At 29.9% G+C, this 19,494-nt stretch overlaps 1 long non-coding RNA gene across 1 annotated transcript; it reads left to right on the top strand.

Moving 5' to 3' along the window:
• Positions 1–1,381: 1,381 nt before the first annotated feature.
• Positions 1,382–6,955, top strand: LOC146999470 (uncharacterized). Its single transcript, XR_015043606.1, has 2 exons — positions 1,382–3,811; positions 6,814–6,955. It is a non-coding gene; the product is annotated as an uncharacterized LOC146999470 (long non-coding RNA).
• The last annotated feature ends 12,539 nt before the right edge of the window (positions 6,956–19,494 follow it).

Genomic DNA, 19,494 nt, shown 5'->3' with positions numbered 1-19,494 from the left:
TAGAATCTTGGTGTGGATAAAACCCAAGGAAGAATTTCGCAAACACACCATTTCTGCAAAACAACAATTAAAATCGGTGCTTCAAGAAGAATGGGGTAAAATCACTCCAGAAATCGCAAAAAAATTAGTCGGATCGATCCCAAGAAGATTAAATCATGTTTTAAATGTAAAAGGAAATCCAACAAAATATTCAAACCTTTTATAAAGTAAAATTTTTGGATAAATATTTGATGGAAAAGTAAGTGTCCCATCACTTATGTGAGCTATTTTTTGCTCCGTTCTAAACAATTGTATTTTTATTAAATTGATATTTTAATATTTTGAGAAAATGTATGTTATGTAATAATTGTTACTAAATTTAAGTATGAAACACACCCACAAAAAATTTTTACATGTTTTTTTAAATTTATTTTACTTCAGTTCCCTTTTGTAAAGCACAAGTGTCCCATCACTTTTGTGAGACACTGTATGTGTGTGTGTATGTGAAGCATTGCTTAGTGTTCCTAATTTGTAGTATTTATTTTTTTATAGTATTTTCTTCAATTGCGAGAACTTATTTTTTATTTATTTATGTGTAGAATTCTTGTATGCCTGCCTACAGAGAATATAATGTGATTTAGGAATTTAAGAACCTGTTTTTCATTAATGTGAAGTTTAAAATTTTTAGAAAATAGTGAAAATTGTCTACTTACTGGTATATAAGGGATTATGTTGTTACGTAGCAAAACGTTAATTTGTAAATATGATAAAATTGATATTTTCCAGAGTATTAATTAAGAAAAACTTTTTTTATTTGTATAAATGCTAAAGCTTAAAAATATTTGAAAATACTGAAGCTGTATGAAATAAAAGTATGAGAGACTGAGACGTTCTTTATCGTTGTAATAACTGGTAGAATTCGCTTACTGTATCATGATAATTTTAAATATAAACTATTTATTATACTTATTTTCAGTTACACCTAAGCTCAGAAATGTAAATTTAAAGAATTTGATGTTAATTTACAATAATAAACAATTCATTATTTTTTTTAAAGAGAAAATAGAAATTACGCGTAGCATGGAGAATACATTGTGACGTCACACCAAATTATTTATTAAAGGTGAAATAGCTAAAGGTTTCCGGTATTGTTTTTAAAATTACATCCTTTTAACCTCAATCATTTTTATTAATCATTTCTTAATATTTCTTTCTCTTAAAATCGTGTATAATAGTCGTAAACTTATTTCTATTATCCACGATTTCTGGTGAAATCAAGATGGCCGCCATTTTATGAAACACGGAGTTTCGTCGAAAATCTGGATGGCAACCATTTTTCAAAACAACGTATTTCATGTGCTTTGGCGCCAAACCAAATTCGCCAAACTTTGAAGGTGGGCTATACTAAAGCTGTTCCCAAAATAATAGTGATCAGATTGCTTATTATTTTATTGCAGCAATAAATTTATGTTAAATAGCTTGAACAATTGTATAAAAATAAGAGTTTGCATTGTTTTGTCCAAAATATGTATGGTTGAAACATTATCTTAATCTAGTTTGTAATTCAAGTTTTTTTGGGGGTACTGTTCTGTTATTGGGACCAGAATCGGAAATGTATGAACCTGTGTTTGTAAGTATGTGCACAGATGTGTATATGTAGACACACAAACATACAAATATACAAGCATACATAAATACAATTCTGAACCCGGTCTTGATAACAGAACAGTACCTTTTTTTAATCTTTTTTGAATATTTTATAAAAGGATTAAGCATTTTTCAAACTGCATATCATTTTAAGATTCGACTTGCAGGAAGACAAAATATGGTCATTCAATCAAATGCTTATGATTGCTTTTAACATTTTCTCATAAATATTGTTTGCATTTTTATTGTATTTTAGATACTTTAGTTATGTAAAGTGAACATGAGAATATTAGGAAAGCTGAAGAATATGAATACCTACCTTAATACATGTACTTTTTCATCGAGCCCATTGTTTTAGAAACCAATGCACCATTATTATATGCTGGCTTATTTTATAGTTATATGCAGTTTAATTTTATGTATATGTTACTGTAATATTGTCATTATAATAAAAGTATTGATAATTTTTGTTGAATCTTGCAAGTTGCCTAACATTCAGAATTATTACTACCGAATTTTACTGATAGGTTTTTTTCGAGTTGACATAATCTGTCTGATAAATAAAATAAAGTGGTGTTTAAATTATATGCATTTCTCTTAATGTTTTATTGAAAGTGAGATGGAAATATAAATGCTATCCAGAAAAGTGAATTCTTTTTGCCTGAAATAACAAACTGTACTAAATGATTAATGTTTATATCATTTTAGAAATGTCAATATTAAAGTTTCTCCCCCTTCTCTTCTTTGATTTTGAAATAATTTATAATAAAATAATATATGCATAAGTGTAATTAATGTAAAGTGTCATTTAATAATATAATTTATTTTTACTGATATTTTTATATTTCTTATCTGGGTTTTCTTTTGGTGTTAGAAGGAGGAAAAGACTGTAATGTTTTAATTAAGGAAATAATTGAAACATTACAGTCTTTTAAATAACACAGTTACAGTAATGTTTATTGAAGCAATCAGTACTGTGTGATTGCCAGTGATTGAATAATGTTAAAATGCATTGTTCATAAGGAAATTTGCTTATCTTTGTGTTATAGATTTTATTTTGACACAAGCTGAAATTTGGATTATTGGAAGCACTTTGAAAACCCGAATTATTTCCTGAATCATTAATCAGGGCAATATATAACATACAAATTTTCATACAAAATTATTTCTTTGAGCATATTATAAAGAGCTCATTTAATTTTATTATTTGTACAAATTTTAGACAAAAGTAGCATGTAACAGTTAAAGATTTATTGAAGCCTACTTGTTACTTGTGGTAACAAAGAAGTGTGAAAGATATTGCCACATTAGCGAACATGACGATCATTGATGCTTAGTTTAGTAATTTAATAATATATTGAAAAATGCTGGGAACTTTCAGAAGTAGACGTTTCGGAAATGATGGGCTTGATAAGAAATTTACGTGGTTTTATTATTTATTCTTTAGTTAAGAATGGATTTTAGATGTTCATGTGAAAGAATTCTGTTTAATTATATGTGAAAGAATTGTTAAAGTTTGGCATTTAAAAAAATGAATTAATAATATGCAATTATCTTTTTATTATACATATATTACTATATATTTCTAATGCGCTATGTAAATGTCAGTGCTAAACAACTGATATACTATTGTCAGGGCAATCTTTTCTTATACATGAAAAATTCTGATACTTTCTTATCATCTGCCCTCACAGCTTCAACTTATGCTAAAACAGCAAGAGTATGCACACGATAATAGCAAACTATGAATATGCATACCACACACATTTATTTATATGCTTTATATTTAATCTTTATTTCTGAATAGTATTCCATTGGATGAAAAATATGTGAATATTGACCCAATGTATATATTTTCGTGTGTGTGCATCCTAAAATTTCTTGTTTCTTATAAAGTGCTTATTTGAATTACTACTTGTGAACAGAGCAGTAGATATGAACCATAAACTAACCATTTTGCCAATTTTCACAGCTTTGCAGATAGTCAGAAAGCACCAAAATTTGTAATAATGTTAAGTTTAAATGATGTTCTATACTTTTGTGTTAATTTTTCTATTCTATTAATTCTATTACTGTGTTATCAAACTTTCTGCAGGAATTTCAACTGGTTAAGATGTTATTACCATGTGGAGAAGAATTTGGTTTTCAAGCTAGAAAAAATTGCAGCTGAAGGATTTTGTAGAAGGTCAGTCAAACTGGTTTTAGTTAATTATAATTTAATTTTGGGTGAAGAATTCTCAGATTTATTTATCATAAGTGTCTAAAGGTCTTCTAAATTAAATTCTGCTTGTTTTTGAAATTTTTCATGACATTCATTCTTTGATTATTATTTTTTTTTTTTTTTTTTTCTTAATTTACTAACTTATATCCAGGCACATAATGTTGCATTTAATGCCATACCTTAAATATTGTAAAATGTTAAAATAATACATTTCACTTAAAAATGTGGTTGTGACAGTAAATTTTCTGTTACATTTAATCATATCTATAAACATTGGTATACATCATTTTTCAATAATCTGTATATTATTTTGTGCATTTCTTTTACATCAAAGATCTAGCATATGACTTGCTTTTCAAACTGATAACATGGTGTAATAATGTAATCTAATGGTTGAAGTTTACTATGGAACGGGCCAAATTTAATAAATTATTCTTTGATAGAAATTTATTCATGTGTTCAGTGTGTCTCATCTCTTTAAATTGCTTAAGTAAATTTTATGTACTTGCATTTAGGAATTTTGACTGTATCAGAGTAATTTTGTTTCAGTTATTATAACATGCAAGGGAAAAAATTCATTCATAGCTCCGTATTTAAAATTAGTTAAGTCCTTAATAAAGAGGGACGTTTTGTTGTCTTTAATGTCGATAGAGTTTAATTCAAAAATATGCCACATTAAGGGTTACTTTTTAACCTAATTTAAAATTTTCATTACTTTAACATGTCCAATAATTGTTATTTTAACTTGGATATTGTAATAATATCAAAATTCCTTACTTTTTGATAGGTAATCCAAATGTAAAACAAGAAAAGAAAAAATTAAAGTCTAGAAGTATATTTATTTCATACCTCTAATAAATAAAAACAACACAAGCACTTTTTACTGTCTATCTGCATAGTGTGGCATGTCCCGTAAGACTGAGATTTGTATGGTCAAATCCATGTTTCAGTTAAAGGAAAATGCATGCACAGTCTTCTGATTTTCCCTTCGATTAAGGATTCTGTATATACTAGCATAAGAAATATATTAGTTAATGCAGTGTATACATCAATATTTATAGACAATTATTGTGGCTATGTTTATTATAATTTTGTTCACTTTAATGGCTGGAGTGCCTAAACCATCATGCTGTGTTAACAAAACTCAAATCTTAATCTCTGCATACTGCTCCACTAGTGTTTAAACCACTGAAATGGTGATTATGATAGAACATCTTTGGTAAAAATTTACTCTACTGTAACCCTTGGCGAATTGTTTCTTTTTTTTATATCAAGATCGTCACCTGAGAGGATCGGCACCAATTTCAAGGTGGCTGCTACACAAAACTAAAATAAGAAGTCAAAGACATACACAAACTCTGTGTCCATGTACACATCGACCTATTAAAACAGAGAACTGCACAAACTGGGCATTGTGCACTGCCTTAACTTTGTCCATGTACACATTGATCTATTTTCACTTTAAGAAAATCAGAAAGTTAAAAATATCATAGTTACCAGAAAAAATTCGCCACTGTCTTAACACACAGACAACCAAAAATACACAAACAGAGAGGAATAATTTACCAAAAATACATATTTCCTAACATAAAAACATTAAACAACAAATCTTCTAACAAAAATTAACACACAGAGACAAAAAAATAAATGAAACATTTTTTTAACATACCTTTTTTTTTCACATGCATATGTTTAGGCTTCCCACCACCATCCTCCAGGTAAGCAATTCAATTAAATTTTTCGTCTCTTAGTCACCTCAGACATACTCAAACGATGGTACCCACACCAAAATAATAAATAGCATGTTCAAAATACAAGACCATACCACTTCCGTGCAACCAAACACAGCAATTGGAAAGAATGGTAAGAACCAAAAACCTGGGACCGTACAAAAGGTTTGCTATTAAAAAAAGTAGCCCAAAACTAAATTTATCACAGAACGTTGGCAATATTTGCAGAAATAACTCCATAACTCCTTTTTATTGACAAAAAAAAAGTTTTTTTTTTCCCCAAAGGCTACTTTCGCCAACATTATCAACATTAGGGTTACCGAAAAACTTATTTCACGCAATGGGCTTCCACATTTCACAAACAACCAATACCACTTTGCGATTTTTTTTCAGACAGAAACCAAGGTGTACCATACAGTAAAGATTAGCCACATCTTCATTTACTACTGTTACAAGTACTTCTTTGGTAAATTTCTGCGGTTAAATTCAAAAGTTTAAAATTGCATTAACATGATCAGATTCAGAGTCATAGCTAGGGTTTTCAGCACTCAGGGACAACTGAAGATTTCGCACCCCCTACTGCTTGCCAAGGATGGAAAACATTTAATTCTAAAATGTCGTAACATCAGTTTGGCGCCCCTTGGATTCTGCGCCTGGGGACAGATGCCCCCCTCTAGCTTCGCCCCTGATCAGATTTTATTTTCTGCACGTAGCTAACAATTACTTATGTGTTGTCAGATAAATGTTACCAGATGCAGTTAATTATTTTTTACTTGCCAATCTCATGAGACAAGTTTTTTTTGCTCCTGCAAGACTTTACTTTGTGTTGCAAAATAAATTCATTCTCACTCTTTTTGGACTTGCCTACACATTAAATTTAAAATAGTTTTATGAATAGGTAAGATGTGATTATCATAATTTTGTTTCTCTCTTTATCTTGGAAACTTTATATGTTAATTCAGTATCCAGGTTACCTACCAGTGGCTGATTGATAAAACTGCTCATATGTTCAGCTGGTGGTTTGAGTTTAGTTTCTGACATAAAAAATTTTAAAAGCCATCCCCCATGTTTATTTTACTATAATCGAAAAATCAAATAATTGCTACTCTGTTTATAGGTACTAAATGTTAAAATATTTTAAATGATTCCTTTAATTTGCATTCTAATAGTCATTTGTTTAAATTTAATTATGAATTATATTCACATATAGTAATTGTGAGTGTTTTTTTATTTTAGATGCTGTGAAAGGCAATGACAGAGATCCAATTTATCAAGAGTTCTTATATACATAAGAATACATGGATATAAGATTGTTTTTCATGAATTCAAATAAAATGTGATAAATTGGATTAATAAAAACTATTTTGAATTTTGAAAAGTGTTTTTCCTCTGTTAATCATAATATAGTGCCATAAATTTCTGAATGTGTTTATTTTTCATCCAAATAAATAGCTTTACAAAAATTTGTCATATTAATAGATATTGCATAATTTAGCATTATTATAAATATTTATTATAGCAGATTTAGCTGAACTACTTTTTTAGTCTCTTTGCAGATGAAGTTACAAAGGTAAGTGGTTAGATATTTTTCTGTATTCCCCATTAAGGTATTCTGTATTCCCATTGGTAAATTACCATTACTTATATACTAAAGGTGAAAGAATAAGCTTTCCTTGAAGATACAAAAATTTGCAGATATTTCAAAAAATTGGTATACGTAAAAAAGTTCTTAAATTGCCACATATGCGAAACTGAAAATGTTATATATGAAATAGTTCAGAGATATAAATATTTTCCCTATTTTTTAACTATAATTCACTGCATTTGTTATATATAATCACAGTTTAAGGTAGCAGTGCTTTTCTCACTGTGATTTCTCATGTATTTTGATTCATAAATACACGTACATAAATCCACGTATTTTGATTTCTCTTTTGAGACCGAATAAAAAATGAACTAAACATTCTCGTTGACATTGAGAGTTGAATAAAAGCTCACCTCAAAATAAAATGAATTAATAAATTTACGGAAAATTTTACATTGCATATATTGAGCAGAAAGAGTAAACTGAATATACTTAATGGAATTAATAATTGGTAGAGTTGATAGCAGAATAAAATGCCTTAATTGCATGGTAAACAGTAGATCTTTTGAAGTTTTTCTATGTTGCCTAAAATGCAGATTTAAATTTTTGATATTGATTGTCATATAAATGGCAATTACTGTTTTATTTTGCTCTGAAATGAATGGTTAGTAATAAAATTCTGGATGAGACAACCTTTAACATGCGCTAGAATTTACAAAGTTTAATTTGGTGCTGATTCCAATGGGTAAATTTCATTTTACTGAATTTTGCATAAAATAATACCAATGAACCATTGCAAATTATTTTCAGAACTTTTTTTTTAATCTAAAAGGGCTATTAGTTTTGAAATGTGACTTCATGTCGTCAGTCGTAAACTTGTTTCGCTTTTCATTCAAGTCTTGCCATTTGGCAAAATTTAACATATTTACCTTTAAAATCTAATATATTATTGACTAACAAGCCAAGCTATTTAAAAGCATTACACACAGTTCTTAACAATGCTTTTTTTAATTTTTAATCTGATTGATTTAAAATGCATTTAATTCATGATATATCTAATTGAAAACATTTTAATATTTCTACATAATTACATGATATATTTCTTCATTTTTCAAATATATAGAAGATATATAACTTTCTGGTGTCAGTATCTTATAAAATGTTTTGCTATTTCCACTGCCCTATCTGTATTGATAATCTATGCATTTATAAACTTTTAGCCTCTTTGAGTGACTGCTAAAATCTGAGGCCTTTCAGATTTTTTTTTTTGAATTGTTAACATAATGTCAAATTTTTACAACTAAATATTAAATATATAAAAAAGCCTGCAGCATTCTCATGTTACGAAAACATATTTATTCTGAGGCTAGGAATTGATTTAGTTTTAAAAATACAATTTATTCCTTTTAACAATTTCCCAACAGTGTCATCAAAACACTATAAATTCCTTACATGTTTTAAAGAAAGATGATTCATTTATGTAAAGATTATTAAATGGGTAATTTTATTATTCAATTTTTAATACAAATTAACTGAAATTAGAAACTGATTTTGTAAAATAATTTAATTATGAATAATTCAATTTGGGGGCTATTGGATGTTTAAAAATGATCAAAAGATTTTTAATATCTAAAAAATAAAAGCAAAATTTTCAGTTTTAATATTTTGTATTAATAATTCATTTTAATTTCCTTGCTCAGTTTTAATATATTCACAAATTCAGATTTAAAAACAAAATAAATTGTATAAATATTTTCAACATTTCTGATTTTTCCATAGTAACCATAGGAGAACGATTTGAGACTATCTGTGTAAAAAAAAGTAGATTTTAGATCATCACACCTTCACATACTTTCACTGGAATTTTCCTCTGTATATATACTGGGATGTGATACTAAGCAGTTGAGAGTATGTATTTAAGAGGTTAAAGGGATATTGTAACTAGTGTTTCAAATCCTGATAACATCCCATACGCTGTCGGTGGGACGTAGATAGGATGTCCTAAGGATATACATTAAGCGCTAATTATAATGGGATGTGACATTAAGCGCTCAGGAGGATGAGTTTAGGAGGAAATTGGGATATTACGGGATGTCCTGAGGATGTAGTAAGTAGGACTTCAAATCCGAATAACATCCCATATGCTGTCGATGGGACATAGATAGGATGTTTTTAGGATATAATGGGATGTGCTTAGGAGGTTTGTGGGATGTCTTGAGGATGTAGTAAGTAGGAGTTCATATCCTAATAACATCCCGCACACTGTCGATGGGACTTGGTTAGGATGTCCTGAGGATATCCCGGGATGTGACATTAAGCACTCGGGAGGAGGTGTTTAGGAGGTTCGCGAGATATTCCGGGATGTTCTGAGGATGTGCGCATATCCCGCGAGCAACATCCTTGGGATATCCCAAGGATGTTTTTGTGCTATGTGGGTATTAATTAAATAAATCTGATTTGAAAATGCATGCACTAACGCGCTATTCTCGTAATTTGAAAAAGACTAAAGTATTGTCTGAGAAAAATATTTATAAAGAAAATTAAATTTCGTCTCCTTACTCGGTGCTAATGGAAATTCTTAAAAATATAAAACTCGTTTTTTTCGAACAAAAGTTTCTGAGAAATTTCTCTAGGTCAGCAGTTAGTAACAGGACCACTGACTGCTTTGTTTGAAAAACCCGATGAAGTGGATGATTTTACCCCCAGAAGGTTTTCTTTAACAAAGCAGATGCTATCCAAATGGCTTTGCTGAGAAGCGTTCGTATTTGAATAGCTTGAAAGCTTGAGTTGAAAGACTTATTGTTTCCGAAGCAATCAGTCAGACAGCAATAAAATTTGTTATAGATATTTCTCTCTCTCTCTGTGAGTTCTTGAAATCTTGGAATGGGTGAAAGTTTATTTTGTTTTACATATATAAGGAAACTGCATGGAAAGCAAAATAATTCAAGACACCCATTGTATGTTAACCATTGTACGTCCCCTCAGCTCTTCGGTTGGGTATTAAGAAAAGAAATTCCTATACTGCTTTTGTATTACTTGTATAGTGAAAGATTTGAAAAAAATAGCTTCATGTGAAAAGTTTTTCTCCGATGAACGAATACAGCTGAAACATGTTTCTGTGTTCAAGTATATCCACAAAACATGAAATAGTATTGTACTCTTTTGTATTCTATTGCATTTTTATATTACTTCGTGGTAAATTTTTTGATTCTTAAATTTCTCTCTCTCTTTTCTTATAATACACAAGTACTCTTTCAAATATGGCTGATCTATAAACCTAAATTTTTATACTATAAAATTTTATATAAAAATTAGCCGTAATCATTATACACAGCTTTGTGTATATTGTATTTTTGAATACATGCCTGCAATTAATACTAAGAATACTATTGATAAAATCGTCATATAATTAATAATGAAAATACTGTTTAAGCTAAAAACCAATTTGAATCTTTTTTTTCATTATAGGGTAACATGAGCCAAACAATTTTCATTAGAAATATACAATTATGCTAACTTGACACATCAGATAGAAAATATTTTATCGTCATCATCGGCTATGATAAAAGATTTATACGCTTAAGATTTTGGATTATGATAAAGCACGCAGGACCTATTTGTCTAAGGAAAAGGAAGTCTTCAGGATAGATTTTTTTTTGTGGGAAACAAACTGTTAATTCACAATCAATTGTACTTATGAAAAACCCCTAAGCCTCCCATGCAGCCGCTAGAATTTACCGGTGCTTACCGCTTGGAGACTAGTTGGCTCTCTGAATTTACGCAATATCTATCTGAATTTGAATATTTGCATGAAAAACGAGCAAAATAAAATGACACATTGTAAATAGTACTTTTTACTGAAATCAAACTTTCTTTGAAAAAGGAAAATTAATTGTAAGAAATAAGATGGATGCATTTAATTAAACAGCGGGCAATAACAGCGCTAATCATATGTTTCGTATAGGAAATCATTTTCTTCGTGTTATTGTATAACGGAAAATATCCACAGATTCTATTTTACAGTTTTTAAGAAGTCATGGGTTATCTGCTTTAAGAGAACACCTTCGTGGGCAATTTCCTAAATAAAATTGGCTTGAATTCACGTTACGCATCGGGAAAATAATAAAGACCACAAGCAGCTAAACTGTTCGGTTGCCAACAACAAACTATCAACATCCAGCAATCTTATTCACTCAACTATAGTGAACTTAAACTAATGTTTGTATATTATCAGTAGTATTAAAATAACGAAAATATTTATTCTAATAAAAATTTTTGTTTGAATATCCTCCCTAGTAAGGTATTTCCTTTGGTTGGAGATTTGTCAACAATAAATGCTATGTTCAAACAAGACATTTATTTAGAGCATAATGCTTCAAAAATGTATGCTGGGATCCCTAGAAAAAAATATCGCCGGAAAATATATCTCCGAAAAAATATTTAATTATTCATATTCTTATGATTAATTATTAAATAATTAATAACTTTTATAATTATTAAATGAAATGTTTATTAATACTTTACCAAATGTACAGCAACACTCTTTCTTTACAAAAATACCATATTGAATAAATCATATTGTAAGCTAATAAGTAACAACATTGCTTTGTTTAATTAAGATACAATAACAAGCCGAACAAACATTAAATTGGAAGTCAAAGAACTAAAATCAGCGTTATATTTTCAAATTTTCACAATCTAATTTTCATTATATCTTATCTCGTTCATTTGCGCTTTTGCAGCTGAGGATGATGGTTCGGTAAAACCATCGAAACTAGTATATAGGGCATTTAGTTGTGCACCGCGTATTTTGGTTGCAATCGGCCGCACCAAACGTATATAATTGTATTTATATATATATCTACTCTGTTACCCGGTTCAGTGATCTGAGGTTCTTTACTCTTATATGTTTGTAAATTGTACATTTTTTGCTTTAAAAATTGTTCTTATCTTCCGGTTAAGGTTTTTATGCCTTTAGTAAATCTGTATGCAATATTTTTAGAATCAACAATTTTAAAGTTGTTTAAGTGCCGCTAAGCCTAATAATGTTTTTGATGGTGGTCATTGCTTGTTTACATTTGAAACAGCAGAATAGTGAATTTGTTGCCAATCTAAAGAAACTTATCTTCGCAACAGCAAAGATAACGCCTTCATTTATTATTGCGAATTAAATCATGTTTAATCCTTTCTGGAATTTTTTCGAGGAAATAAGTGTTTCAGATTTACTTCGTAATTTTAATACAGATATTTGGTATTTTTGCCTTGTCGCGAAGTGAGAACTGAATTAATTCAATGAGAAGTACTCAATCGTCTGTGAAAAACTGTTTCTTTTTTGTTTTGCTTGCTTAATTTCTTTTATACATCGTTCTAGCTTTATTATAGTATTTGAAAAGAACATGTGACAACGATTAGATAATTCTTTAAATAATATAAATTTTGTGCATTCTGAGTAATAATATGAACGAAATATAATACTGTTAAGTGAAGCTCGCGGCAGAGTATCGCTATGGTAAACAAATAGAGTGAATTTTAAAGAATGCATTTATTCTATTGTGGTTTATGCGCTGTCGGCGAAGTAGATTTAATTCAATCCATTAAGTTTAAATGAAATGCAAGAAAAAATGCGTATAATTTAATATTCTGTACAAGTCATGTGCTGTACACATCAGATTTTTTATATTTATTATCGTACAAATGTTCGTTTAAATAAAAATGCCATACTCGTGGCTTTTACAAAATATTTTCATTCAAAACTGATATGCTTATCAAGATATTCTGTAAGTAAGGAAATTCGTAGAACAGTTTCTGTTTGTTTACAGCATTCTAAAAACATTCAAACTCGTAACAGATTTAAAATGTTAAGTTGGTATATTTCGGGGTTGTGGCTTTCATTGAAAAGATAATTCAAGTAAATCAAGCCCAGTAAACCATTTTTAACAGTATGGATTTTGTATATGATCGGGAGTGATTTTAGGAAAGCTGTACGAAAACATTTACGCTTAAGATAAAAGATTAAAATGCAAAAATAATGCACCCCTTTTCATATTTTTTTTTCCATTACAGTTCCAAATACAATGACATATTAGTAGTATAAAACAGAGAGCCTAAAAAAATTTGAAACACTACAGGTTTTATGAGAAAAATAGATATTCAACAGATATTTCAAGACAGAAAATATTAATTATCTGTTGAAGAGAAATGCAAAAGCAGTGACTTCCAAAATTATGTCATGAGAATAATATTTAGCATTTTTATATTACTATAATACTTGCATTTTGCATATAACCAGCAACTTTTATCTACACATTTTGTTATTAATTACAAATTACGAAGATTCGAAAGTCGGAATCATTACGCCGGGATAGCGTCTACACACGGGCATCCGTTTTGCGAACCTCATCAAGTTTGCCTGAGCCAACAATAGCTTCGTCTTCATAGGCAGGTATTCTTGAGCAGTTTCTGTTCATATTATCATTTATTAATTATATACTTTCTTTACAAAATAATTAAATTATTTTTAGCAGTGATCTTCTGCATATTTCCTTTATTTATTTTTATATTTGTCAAAATATGCCCCTGTTCGTATTTCATACGCAAATTTCCAAGTTTACTATTTTCTGCATTTCACTTATTCTTTTAACTGCTTCTGTAGAAACAATGTTTCTTACTTTTTTCTTACATATGGATCGCTTTAAACAGCACTTTTCTTGGAAAGAGAGATATAAAAATGTAGTACTGGAAAGAGATAATAGAAATCATGAAAACTAAACGCTTAATGAAATTTCCTAATTACGTTAACTTTTGAAATTTATTAGAATAATAACAAATCTAGTATTTAAATTAGGTGAAAAATAAAACATAAATGAAATTACTTTCCAAAATAAATCTAGTCCTTTGAGTAAAAAGGCGAACTAGTGGCAGAGCGGTAAGTTCATTGAATCCTGGTAGTTCGATCCGGCTTCGAATCCCGGCAAACAGGCTGGATGCAAGGGTGTTTTGGAAGTTTTCCCATGTTTAACTAGGATATAACCTAGTTTCCCTTAGAAAGCTCTTCACGAAAGCATACCTCTTTAGTTTGCTTTGCCACAGTAAAAGAAAATGCAATATAAGAGACACTTTAAGGAAAAAATTGTTTGTTAACATGTAGGGATTATCTTAACTTTCGCGATTATTTTCTTAAAAATCAGAAGACAATAAAAGAAACTAAATTTTTTTTGTTAATATCAAAATAGATAATTATTATCTCACATATTTTATATTTAAAGGAAAATGTTAATTTCTTTTCTTCATCACGTTTGCTGAAATTGTTATAAAACTTGCCATTGTCCTGAAATCGGTAGCAAGTGAATGTTTGCGCGATTTGATATCTGAACTATTTAATCATGATATTTTAATCTCATAAATGAACTCAGCCCTGGCCAGAGATATGATGGTAACGTTAACTTTCTAAAGCAGGCGGTACAATCAAAGTATCTATTCCCCTAGATTCTTGGTACAACTATTGTACCGTGAAAATTATTTGCTTTCAAGCCGTCTATGGTACAACTGTACAACCAGCCTTTCTGTCTCCCCCTTTTCGAGTAATCGTTTTTCTTTAGATTTTCCAGGTGGTCCAAATTCCTGTTCGGAGCAGCCCTTGGCTATGCATTGTTTCCCGTTTCTTAGTTGGTTAGCTACGTTTTGGCGAAGACCGTAGGTTTCGTCTCGTGCCAGTGTACTTGAAAATAAAACAGATGCTCTTTCAAACATTAGAGCTTTTTCTCGTGATTTCAGTGTAACTTTTTTTCTCGTTGTCTTATTCAGTTCTTATAATGGCACCTCGTGTCAAAGGTCCCAGTCAGGACGAAATTAATAAGTTTCTAAAGAGATTTAGAAGAGGAAACTTTTGCTGATACAGATTCGGACTTTTCAGATACAGAAGAAATATATTTTAATCAAGCTTTTAATAAAGATAAAGTTACCGGTGACTTCAAAAGCAAGGCTAATAATTTATTTGAAAGGAGACAGTGAAATGAGCATGACAAAGCTAACATATTGACATTTAGTGGTAATCCTGGTATAAAGACTGAATTTTCGGAAACTCATCTTGCTACTGATTTTTTAAATTATACTTTTCAGATGAATTGTTTAAAATTTTAATCAGAGAAACGAATCGATATGCTTCTCAAATCTTAGAGTTGCCACCAAATATAAGCGGAAAAAGGAAGCATGAAAGCGACTGAACGCCAGTTACATCAGCTAAGCTTCAGAAATTTTTTGGATTAGTCTTACTCACAGGGCGTATTGAAAAAGACAGCATTCGAGATTATTGGATGATTTAATGGACATCATCCAATACAGAGGATACTTTATGAAAAATTTGTCATAATTTTTTTCTTTCATTTTGTTTTGAAAATATTCCTGGCTACTCTTTTTGATCACGGAAAGAAATATAAAATACATATTTCCTACACTGTAAATGTCAACACTTTGTATGCCCTTATTCTTTTGAAAGTATGAAAGATTAATTTATTTAAAATAAATTAGAAAATTTATTATGTAGAATATTATGTATATTCATTTAAAACCAAGGAAAAATCAAACTTTGGATATAACGATGGTTTTGAATGAAATCCGCCTGTGAAAGAAAACTGACGTGGATTCTTTATAAACATTTAAAACTCTTCTGAAAAATATTTTTAATAAATTCATATTTTCTGAAATTTTAAATCATACATCAAAATTCTCTTCAGCAAATATTAAAAAGAAGCCTAAAAGTTTTCTCTCTCTACGGACACTACGAAAATGCAAAGATTTAAGAAATTATCTCATCAGACTTCACTTCACACTGCAGGTATAAAATGGATTGATTATATGGGTATTCGGAAAATTTTCCCTGCTAACGTAAATAAAATCCAATTTTATAAAAAAATTCTCTCAACAGATATACCTCCTTTGCCCGACAGTCCAAAGTAATATTTGTTAAAAGTTAAATAATCAAACGCAACTAATAGATCTCTGATTTTCTTTTTTATGTAACAATAACAAAGCTATCAAAAAAAAAAAAAAAAAAGATTTAAAGCTTTATTATCACCTCAAAAATCAAATAGTAATGAATCAAATTCTAATCATGTAATAGTAATGAGTATTATTATGAATTCATTATTATTATTATTTCATTAACTTATTCATTAGTATTATTTTATTAATGAAAATAGATTATCAAATACTGCATTCGGACTCTCAGGCATATAAAGCTAGTTCATATTTGTCAAGTTCTGTTCTCGTTTGCTAATTTCTAGAAGAAACAAAGACATAAAATTCACAAATGATTACCCAGATTGATCAGAAATAGTAAATTTATATAAACATCCTATACATTTTGTTCTTTATAAATAAATACAGTTTAGCCTAAATTAAATCAAAATAAACCTCGAAAAAGTCGCAAATATAGTAACCTATTCTAAATTATTGTCCAGCGTCTGACAAACATGTAAATTTTACTGCATAGGGACAAATATCCAGCCTAACCATGGAGGTAAGAAAGTACTTTCTACGGCTTTTCTCATTAGGGGACAGTAAAGGAGGGGGGAAAAGTGTTTTGGATAGCGCCGTCCTAAAGGTTATAGGTGTCCGCCGATAACATCGCGGACGAAAACGTCGCGGAGAAAACAACGCAAGGCGAAAACGTTGTGCTACAAAACATCGCAAAGAGAAAACATCGCAGTTCTAAAACATCGTCGTCGAAAATAAAGCGGTCCAAAAACTTCGCAGTTTAAAAACATCGCCGTCGAAAATATCGTGGTAAAAAATAAAGTATCTACAAATCATCGCATGACGATAACATCGCAGACATGCTTTTTTCAGGCTTTAATAACTGTAAATGGATATTCCCATAATGATTTGTGAGCGCAAGATGTAAAGAAGGATAATTTTTACTTTCACATTTTTTATTAAGCATTAAATTTTTGCTGAGAAAATAAGAAGAAAACTTAAGCATAGAAAATTAACGCAACTTATAGCACTTAATAGAATTTTAAATCGACATAGTTAACTAACAAAGACCATTAATAAATCATTTTTATAAAGATTTTACAGGTAATTTTTCATAAAAAGTATAATCTATTAGGTTGCATTTAATTTTTTATGCTTAAGTTTCCTTCTTATTTTTTCAGCAAAAATTTATTAGTTAATAAAAAAATGTGAAAGTAAAAATTATCCTTCCTTACATCACTTGCGCTCACAAATCATTATGGGAATATCCATTTACAGTTATTAAAGCCTGAAAAAAGCATGTCTGCGATGTTATCGCCATGCGAAGATTTGTAGATACTTTATTTTTTACCACGATATTTTCGACGGCGATGTTTTTAAACTGCGAAGTTTTTGAACCGCTTTATTTTCGACGACGATGTTTTGTACCACGATGTTTTAGAATTGCGATGTTTTCTCTTTGCGATGTTTTCTCCTACGATGTTTTCTCCTACGATGTTTTCGCCTTGCGTTGTTTTCTCCGCGACGTTTTCGTCCGCGATGTTTTTGCCGCGATGTCTTCGGCTGTAACCAGGTTATATTATGAGAATTTAAGCCAGGTTTTAGAAGGTTAATAATGTATAAATTAAATTTAGAATGAAAATATTTTTCTGTACTTTTATCTATTATCTATTTTAAGCATCTATCTTTTATCTATTTTTAAGCAACTGGAAGAAATATTATTATTTTCATCTAACGATAAATCTTATCCATTATTAAAAAATCGTTGCTCAGTACAGCAAAATTCAAAAAGCCATTTTATCTGGAGTTCATTGCAACATTTTTCACTAAGCGTTTCTTCGTACCATGAGTGCCATAAATAAAATAGTCTTCTAACATCTTATGATAACGTTCAGTTGCAAAATTCCTACCTTTAATGTTTATGTACGTTATTATCTTACAGCTCCCAAAAAACATACATATTACTTCATAATAAATATTATAATGTATACTGAAAAACCATCATACCTATTCCTTTTTTTTTTACATTTCAATGGTAAATTGTAATATACTTTTTTTAATAGTTTGATATTTTTTGGCTTATAACATTTTTTCCATAAAGAAGTACAAAAACAATCCATGGATCTCATAAAATTCAAATTTTGATTGATTTTGAGTTTCAATTTATATATATTTGTATTTTATTTTGTCTTATGAGTAAATAGAAAGAAAGTATTTAATTTTATAAATTGGTAAGAGCAAATTGCCTTATTGTTTAAAAGAAGAAGGGAGTAAAAGCTTAAATTTTATTGATATTTATTTTAAAAAGTGTTTCAGTGGTTAACCTTTATTTGAAGCATCGGGCGGCAATCTGATGTTTTCAAACTATAAATGCTATATTTCTTTTATTTTCTTGTTCTTTAAAAATCTTGTTATGGATCTAAAGTGTGTAGGATTAACTTCCTTGGCCATACTTTTGGCAAATGTTTAATTTTTAATAATTATTCCCTTCGTCCCTGGTGCAGATGCATAATAAGAAATATCTCGTTCGCTCTTTTTTTCCTTCTCGTCTATTTCTTTTCGTAATTAGTTTGAAATATAGTAAATTATTTCCTTCATCAACATCAGATTATAAGTGTGCGTTATATTTAATGCAATCATAGTCTGCTCTAAATTTATACCCAACAAATCGCAAATATTATAAAGGACAGTTTGAATATGATAGAACTAAATTTCGTAGTTCTAGACAAATGTTTTTACCGTCATTCTATTTAAAATGCTGCATTAGGGAAATGTACAGATTATGGATTTTCGAGAGCGCAAATACATTTTTCGTACACTAATAAAGCAGTTTCTCTTTCAGATTCCTGAACAGAGAAGAGAGATCTGGAGCATACTCATGAACTGGCAATAAAACATACAAAAGAGTATACTAATTTTTTCTCAGCTATTTGATAGGACAAATGTAATTTTCAGATATCTTTCTGTCATTTTATAAAGTATTTCTCCCGCTTTCCTAGCGTGCCTTCGTGGTGTAGAGTATATAAGGTATTTCCCCCTTCTTAGGGTGCCTTCGTGGTGTAGTCGTTCTGCACGCTGGGCCGGTATTCCAGAGGTCCGTGGTTGGATTCCCGGAGAAGGCATTGCTCATTTTTCATCTCTACGGGTTTTCCAATTAACCTAATGTCTTTACAGTGGCGCCCGAACTAAAAGGGTGTTGAATGATGATTCTCCTCACCCAGAATTTGGCGATTGGGTCCCCTAAAAACCCCAGCCCCCCTTTAAAGGGGGGAGTATATAAGATATTTCTCCCGCCTTCCTAGCCTGCCTTCGTGAGGCAGTGGTTCTGCACGCTGGCCCGGTATTCCAGAGGGCCGTGG

The sequence above is a fragment of the Stegodyphus dumicola genome, chromosome 1, assembly GCF_044657685.1.
Source record: "Stegodyphus dumicola isolate Sdum_Otavi_A_Nest chromosome 1, ASM4465768v1".
Classification (NCBI taxonomy): domain Eukaryota; kingdom Metazoa; phylum Arthropoda; class Arachnida; order Araneae; family Eresidae; genus Stegodyphus; species Stegodyphus dumicola.
This window is presented reverse-complemented; position numbering and strand designations above follow the sequence as displayed.